Source organism: Myotis brandtii, unplaced genomic scaffold, assembly GCF_000412655.1.
Source record: "Myotis brandtii unplaced genomic scaffold, ASM41265v1 scaffold17, whole genome shotgun sequence".
In the NCBI taxonomy this organism is placed as follows: domain Eukaryota; kingdom Metazoa; phylum Chordata; class Mammalia; order Chiroptera; family Vespertilionidae; genus Myotis; species Myotis brandtii.
The window spans coordinates 5,139,698-5,147,708 of record NW_005356259.1 but is presented as its reverse complement, the minus strand read 5'-3'; the positions used below and the strand labels follow the sequence as shown (position 1 = coordinate 5,147,708).

General features: G+C 41.1%; 1 pseudogene; it reads right to left on the bottom strand.

Annotated features, from left to right (window-relative positions):
• Nucleotides 1-3,643: 3,643 nt before the first annotated feature.
• Nucleotides 3,644-4,488, bottom strand: LOC102254956 (annotated as a pseudogene).
• Nucleotides 4,489-8,011: the final 3,523 nt, after the last annotated feature.

Below are 8,011 nucleotides of genomic sequence, written 5' to 3'. Positions count from 1 at the left end.
CCCTCAGGAGCAAGGGGAGGTGGAGAAGCCCTCAGGGGCGATCAGGGCAGGCAGCCACCACTCACACCCGCTGATGGCGCCGAGTGATTGGGACCAGCACTGGGCACCAGCAGCAGGTGCGACCGGTGGCTCTGGCACTGGCTGCAGGTGTGAGCGGGGCAGGCGCTGGCAATGGGTGCGAATGGCATCTGCCGGCTCTGATCTCCCCTCAGGAGCAGGGGGAGGTGGAGAAGTCCTGAGGGGCAATTGGGGCCAGCAGCCGCTGCTCGCACGCGCTGATAGCACCTAGCGATCGGGGCAGACACCGGGCACTGGCAGTGGGTGTGAGCGGTGGCTCTGGAACTGGCGGCGGGTGCGAGCAGGGCCAACGCCAGCAGCAGATGCAAGCGGCGGGTGGGACTGCGGTGTGCGGGAGCAAAGAATTTTCATTAACCACCAGAGACCCACCCCAATGACAGTGACTGGTGCCCTGCCTTGGTCTGGTGCACCCGCTCACCTGCTCCACCATCCTGCCGTGGCTGACGCCCGCCATGTTCCACTCAGACCCGCTGGTAGTCAGCACACATCATAGCGACCAGTTGTTTGGTTGTTCTGGTTGTTCCACTGTTCGGTCTATTTTCATATTAGCCTTTTATTATATAGGATGTGGGTAGGATGACCTGTTCTATGCATAACAGTAAGCTTCTTTACCTGGTTACTCCTCTAATTTCCCAATGGACTTATGAACAAAACGGCCTTTTTGTCAGGGATGGGGGTTATCTATGGGGTAAGCTATATGAACTTCTACTTACAATGACTGACCTGGCTACAGCCACTTCTGACTGTCCAATTTGCCAGTATTAAAAACCAACACTGTTCCATCCTACCCTTAAAAATTTGTTAAGAGGGTGGCTCTCATGTTAAGTATTCTTACCACAGTTGGTGAACACACGTTCAGTGTGCAGATGATGTGTTGTGGAACTGAGCACATGAAACATGTATAATTTTGTTAACCAGTGTCACCCCAATCCTAGCTAATAAAAGAGTGATATGCAAATTAACTGTCACACCCTCACTCCGTCACTCCATCAGAAAGATGGCTGCAGTCACGGAGCTGGAGCAAGCAGGAGGTTTGCGTTGCCCCTGGTGATGGAGGAAGCCAAGCTTCCTGCCTGCCCTGGCCGGCCCTGAGCTCCGCTCAAGGCTACAAAGTTTCAATTATAGAAGATAAATAAATCCCAGATACCTGCTTCCAGCCTGCGGGCGTGGCCAGCCTGAAAATGGCCCTCAGCCCCTCACCCAGGCTGGCCAGGCATCCCAGCAGGACCCCCACCCTGATCTGGGACACACTTCAGGGCAAACCAGCCGGCCCCCACCCATGCACCAGGCCTATATCCTATATAATAAAAGGGTAATATGCAAATTGATCCTAACAGCAGAACGACTGGGAATGACTGGTAACTATGACACACACTGACCACCAGTGGGCAGATGCTCAATGCAGGAGCTTCCCCCTAGTGGTCAGTACGCTCCCACAGGGGGAGCTCTGCTCAGCCACAAGCCAGGCTGATGGCCGCCAGCACAGCGGTGGTGGCAGGAGCCTCTCCCGCCTCCTCAGCAGCACTAAGGATGTCCGACTGCAGTTTAGGCCTGCTCCTTGCTGACAAGTGGACATCCACCGAGGGCTCCCAGGCTGCCAGAGGAATGTCTGACTGCCAGCTTAGGCCCATTCCGGCGGGGAGCGGGCCTAAGCCCGCAGGTGGACATCCCCCTAGGGGTCCCAGACTGCGAAAGGGCACAGGCCGGGCTTTGGGGCACCCCCCCCCAGTGCACAAATTTTTGTGTACTGGGCCTCTAGTAAGTTAAATAAAAGTAAAACAAATATATAAAAATAAACATTGCATAGGAGAAAATCAAACTTCTAACCTATCTTCCTGAGGCTTGGTGCACTTTAGTCCTTGCAAGAAAATATTTCACTTTGAAAAAACTGGAAATGTTTCTAAGTATTAAATAGAGAGTGTACGTAGTTTAAACATAAGCAAACCTTTTATCACATAGCAAATTCTACAGGATATGAACTGAGTTCTCAAGAATGTAGTGTGTATGACCTGAAAGTCATTGTAAAATGAGAGTATTACAAATTTCCCTTTAGAAAATCAGGAGAAAGATGTTGAGGTAGAGAAGAAAGAATGGCTATCTTACATTCAGGTGGTAAACCAAAAATAAAGCGGGGGAGGGAGAGGGGAGAGAAAGCCTGAACATTAACTGCAGGAAGATTACAGTTTAACCAGTTTTATCATCAATTCAGATGAGCAGCATTGATTTTGGGTTCAATGTATGACCTTGAGTCTTCACTTAAGACACTGGTAATTTGAAATTTATGGGCAGAATTTTTGTGAACAATTTTAATTATAAGACATCCTTAATTTAATTTTGTTGGGTGGCATAGTCTGAACTGTGAAGTTTTATTTAAAAAATAGATTATTATTGTAAAAAATGAACTGTACTAAAATTAGCTATTCAAAACTTACAATAACATTTACTAGCATAATTTGAAATGAGAAATCCATTAATGATATACAAATAGTTACTTACCAAATACTTTAAAGCAGCATATTTTCTTAAGTAAATTAAATAGCAGCTCTTTTTTGTATTAAATAAATGTTTTACTTAACAACAGAGATATTTAACTATACATGTGTTATAGTCTTTCAGGAGAAATAATAATTTTTAAAGCCCTTTTATTTAAAATGTTGTATAAGTAAGTATATAGTCTTAAACCATAAATTCAGTTCTATTTTTCTTTTTAGTCTAAATGCTGTGAAAGCTTTTGTTGTATTCAAAGGCCTCTCTGCCTTTGAATTATAGTAACTTCTCAGTAACTTCTTTGCCAGCCACCCATAACCACAGCGTGAGACTGAGCGACTACAATGTATGCACTGCATTATAATACTTGTTAGGAAACACTATGTTAGGAAGCCCTTTCTATTTTTCAAAGCCTTTTCTCATGTCCCTCATTTAAAAAGTCTCAGTGTTACAGTTCTACTTTGTTTCACAGAAGAAGGCCATCCCAGCAGCATAAGGACTAGAGAAGTTACAGTCCACACTTTGCCTCTCCAGTACAACCTAAAGGGGGGAGGTGTTTGGGTAGAAGGGGTGGGGCTAAACTCGTTGGTAGTGTCACCCTGAAGCAGACTGGGTAAGAAAGGCCAGGTGTTGTTCCTTTTAACTTCAAACTGATGGAAGATTGAGCAAAACAGTTCACCATGCTGACACATTCAAACAGAAGTATGTCAAAGTGGAGTCATTACTAATAGGATACAGGATGATGGGTACATTATTTTTACTTCGCTACTTAAAATTTTTGTCTTTTCCAAATTTTCCTCAAAGTGTTTTTGCTTGTTTTTAATCCTCGCTTGCCAGTTGTTGGAAAGAGAAAAAAAAAGGAAAAGCAGAGTGAGTCCATGGCAGGGCAGATCTGGGAGGTTGAAGACAACATGGGAACTGAGGCTTGTTATGTAGGAAGAAAGGAAGAACACTCTGCCACCTGTAGATGGCTGGTTGTGATGCTTCTTTCACAGATACTGGTTCTTGTTAGCACACTGGTTGAATGGCGCGCTGCTTTTTATTCTATCTTAATCCTCATGATGTAGCCATTGTGTCCTTAATGTGTTTTATCATGAATCTTCATGTTGCTTTGTCTCAGTAACCCATCTGTTATGCTGTTACTTCCTTCAAATTTGGGCAAAACAACTGCAATGTAGCCTTCAGTGGATGTCTTCCCTTGAAGAATAGATGCGTGTGGAAAATGTTTTATTCATTTATATTAACCACCCTCTAACACAGCTCATTGTGGTGTATTCTTCTCCATCTGAGCAGCAAATCGTACGCAGTTGGTGGAACAGCATATGCTGGCTATGGCTTCACTTCCCCAGAAGCAGGATTGACTTCAGTGTATCCTCCTAGCAACCCGTTGGTTCAGTTTCATTCAGCTCTCTATGGACCAGTAAACTGATATATAACTGAGCTCATCTATGGGGACTGGTATTTATTGTCTTATACTAACTGCCACCAATAAAGCAGTCTTTACTATGAAAAAAGAAAAAGGGGTGCAAGTTCTGTTAGAAACTGTGCCCCGTATTTAAATTTCCCAGAGACCTTGTTCTGAAGCCTGCCACAGTTGGTACTGATTCGATGGGAAATGATTTTCATTGTTTTTTCCACTTTGACGAACTGCATGAGATCCAGCCAGTGTGATAACACATTTTCGGTTAGAGTGCTGTAGTATGCAGTGATCCTCGCAGGGTTTTTCCTTGACACCTGCCTAGAATCAGCAATTGAAATAATGATCTATAAGCACACCATGGGCTCCACGGCCACTGGCTCAGTAGCCATGGCTACCACCTCTGGTGCCCTGGAGACCCCAGTACTTTCTTCATGCTGGCCCCAGCAGCCTCCTCTCTTGAATTGAGTTTCTGAACTCTACCTTCCTTGTATACTAGTACATTTACTGAGGCAATTTCTTACTTAGAGACAAGTAAGGCAATTCAGAAAAATGGTAATGGATTTGAAAAAGATTAAATAAGAAAAAATCCAATTGACTGCTAAGTGCAAATCCAAAGCAGCAATAATGAAAAATCATAACTAAACTTTAAATTCAGCTATTATTTCAAATCACAGTTGACAGTGGTAACACCTTCCTACTCTCAACTGTCCAATGGGACAACAATCTTGATGGTGATGCATAGTATTTAATTCAAGAACTAATGGACAAGAACAAGAGTCACCCTTCTGCAATGTGACTTCTCTTTTTGCTGACCAGAAAGAATGCTCTTTCAGCTAGCAGTGACTATAAAAAGCAAAATGTCCAGCATCACGGTTAGGGAGCAAAAGGGTAGCACAAGAGAAAATGAAGGGGAAAAGTATCAAAAGAAGAGAAAATTGTGAAGGACTTAAGTTATGCAGGGGCAGCAAGAAATTCTTTGAAGCAGGTAAGAGAAGGAAGGAAAGGTGGTGGGGGGAGGGAGCAATGGGGGGATAAGGACACATATGTAATACCTTAATAAAGAAAAAAAAATTTAAAAAAAAGAAAACCTGCTGGAATCATGCAGCAATGTGGGGCGTTCAGGACAAGGCAGGAAGTAGTATCTGAGACCTCCCTGTACTGCCCTGGGGACCCAGCTACAACAGCCACCGCATTGGAGGGTGTGAATCATGGCCTCCCCCAGGGGCTGTTTAAAGCTATCGTGTCAGGCCCTGGCAGAGTGGATCAGTTGATTGGAACATAGCCCCATATACCAAAATTTTGCCTGTTCGATTCACAGTCAGGGCACATACTTAGGTTGTAGGTTTCATCTCCTGTCAGGGCCTATGGGAGGCAACTGATCGGTGTTTCTCACATCAGCGTTTCTCTCTCTCTCTCTCTCTCATTCTCTCTCTCTCTCTCCCTCTCTCCCACCTTCTCTCTCTAAAAATCAATGAAAAAAACAAATCTTCAGGTGAGGATTATAAAAAAAAAAGCTGTTGTGTCAGTGCACATTTCACACTGGTTTTATTATACCTAACTTATGTTCAGATTAGTGTTTTGTAAAATTCGAAAATATCCAATGTAACTTGAAAGCATTATCCTCTTAAATTGAAGCATACATATTTGGTGGCTGAAAGAGTTAATGTCCAGTATGGTCAGCTTTTACTCCAAATTTAAAAACAGAAAACAGATTGTTTTAGTATTCTGTTATATATTCCCTCAACCATTCATATTTTATAGATAGTAAAGTCATTTAGTAAATGTTTATTGAAATAACTTGTTAACTTCATGAATAATATACATTGTGATCAAACACATAAAGACCTTGGTTTTCCTCTAGTTGAAGAAAACATTATTTATGGTTAGAGAATGTGTAGAAAAATGAATGTCAGCATATTATCTTCTTGACAGTATTTCCTGTGTGGCCTTATAAATGTAAATGAAATTATTCTTTCATATCAGTGGAATCATTGCCAGACAGTAAAATAGGAAGTCCCTTAAATTTCTTCCTGTGTCAAAAATAAGCTCTTAATACTAAGAAATATATAGCCACTTGCTATTTATATGACTTAAGACAATTCATTTATTCTCCCAGTATCTCAGTATTCCGATCTGAAAATGGCTCAATTCTACCTCATAAAAGGTTTAAAAGGATTAAATGAGTTAATATCTGAAAACACTTAGACAAGTGACTGCTACATTGTTAGTGTTATATGGATTTTCTGTTACTAAAACATGGATTTATTCCTAAGTGATCTTTTCCTGTTGTTATTGTGTCCTATCCCTAGATAATTATATCAAAGTTTAGTTACTTACTTAGCTTTTATAATAGCCTGAGCAGCATCTACTAAATCAAAAGCCTTTTCCATATTTACATCACATCTGCCTGAGACAAAAATCATGGGATGGCTTGACCCCAAAAATTTGAAAACTGAGAAGGAGCAGCATCTGTCTTCTCCATCTGTTTAACCAAAAATTCTTAATTATCTGTAAAAACGTCTTTAGTCTGAATCACTCACTATTCAGCTTAATGAACTATATTTTGGGACATAACATTAGAACTTTGTACATTCACGAAGCTTATCAACTAGTGATATTTTCCATGAGGGTGAGGAAGGCTAAAAATGACCTATATCTGATGCGCGTGCACTATTATTTTGGTGAGGATGATTAAAGCCATTACTCTAGGAGCTTTTTGTTGCTGTATCTGTTGTCTCCTATTTTTGTTGTAAAGGTTCATTTCTCCAAAATCAAGTCACTGTCACTAATTGTTCCCTCCAGTGGTGCTTGTCTGCTGCTGATGCGCTGAGCCAATTGATGTTGATGTTGCATTAGTTCAAATTATACTTCCCGTTTGCCCTTGAAGCTTTTTGGCTGCCCATCTTGTGGTTGATTGCATTCCTCACCTCATCAGGAAGCAGCGTCTCTGGCATTATTTTTCTTATTTTTCATTTGCTTCACTTGCTGAAATGTTACAACGTGGCTTCATTGTCAATATTGTAATTGTGTTCAGAAGGATCATTATTGATTTCAATATTGATGCTGTTTGATAATGGATGGCAATGAATCTTGTCCCCATACTGAAAATGCTTTTAAAAATGAGTCTAAATCTCTGGGCATTAGAGCTCCTTGGGAGGCCATCATTTTACAAGACAGCTGTGTAGTTTGAGGCTGGAGGCTAGTTGTACTACCATTTTTCATGTTTCCTATTGTGGAGCTGAATCACGTAATTTTTCTTCCGTTTGGTAGCGTGACATGCCTGTGATCATTTAATAGCTGAGTGGACTTCATTTATAATTTTGCTTTGGAGGATCAACGTAACTCCCATTTTGCAGAGCAAACCTAATCTATCTGACTTTTTAAATGTGTAGTTGTTACCTATTAAGAAGCATATTTTATGAGGATGAAACACAAAATATAGAACTTAAGTGTTTTTTTTTTAATATTTGGAAGAAGCTTCTCTTTCTAAACCCCTATAGTACTTTATTTTACTTCTTACAATCTTTCTTTCATGTGTGATTCTTCCCTCCTAGCAGACTCTACCAAACAGAGGAACAGGTACTGAGTAATCTTTGCATTTCCCAAAGCCTTTCCATTAATTTCATATGCCACAACATATTTTCAAGGCTGACGTATTGTCATACAAATCAAGTTCTTGATCAAAATAGAATGGACTGAATTTGAAATAGATAAGAGATCTAGCTTAATAACTTCATTTGCATACATTTTATGGTTCTCGGGCATTTTAATGCACATAGTCATATTTAGTCATATCAAAAATATGTGGGAGATGAGGATGGTGTCAACAGATTTATTTTCATGGGTTAAAACTAAAACTCAGAGAGGTTAGATGACTTATTCAATCATTTGTAAGCTTCTAAATGGCAATGGTGGGGACATGTACCAACATCTTGTTGTAGGTGTGAGAAGTGATATAGGATCCCATTTCTTAAAGATTGTTTTAAACCAAAACAGATGACATATGCCCATTTTGAACAGAGACAG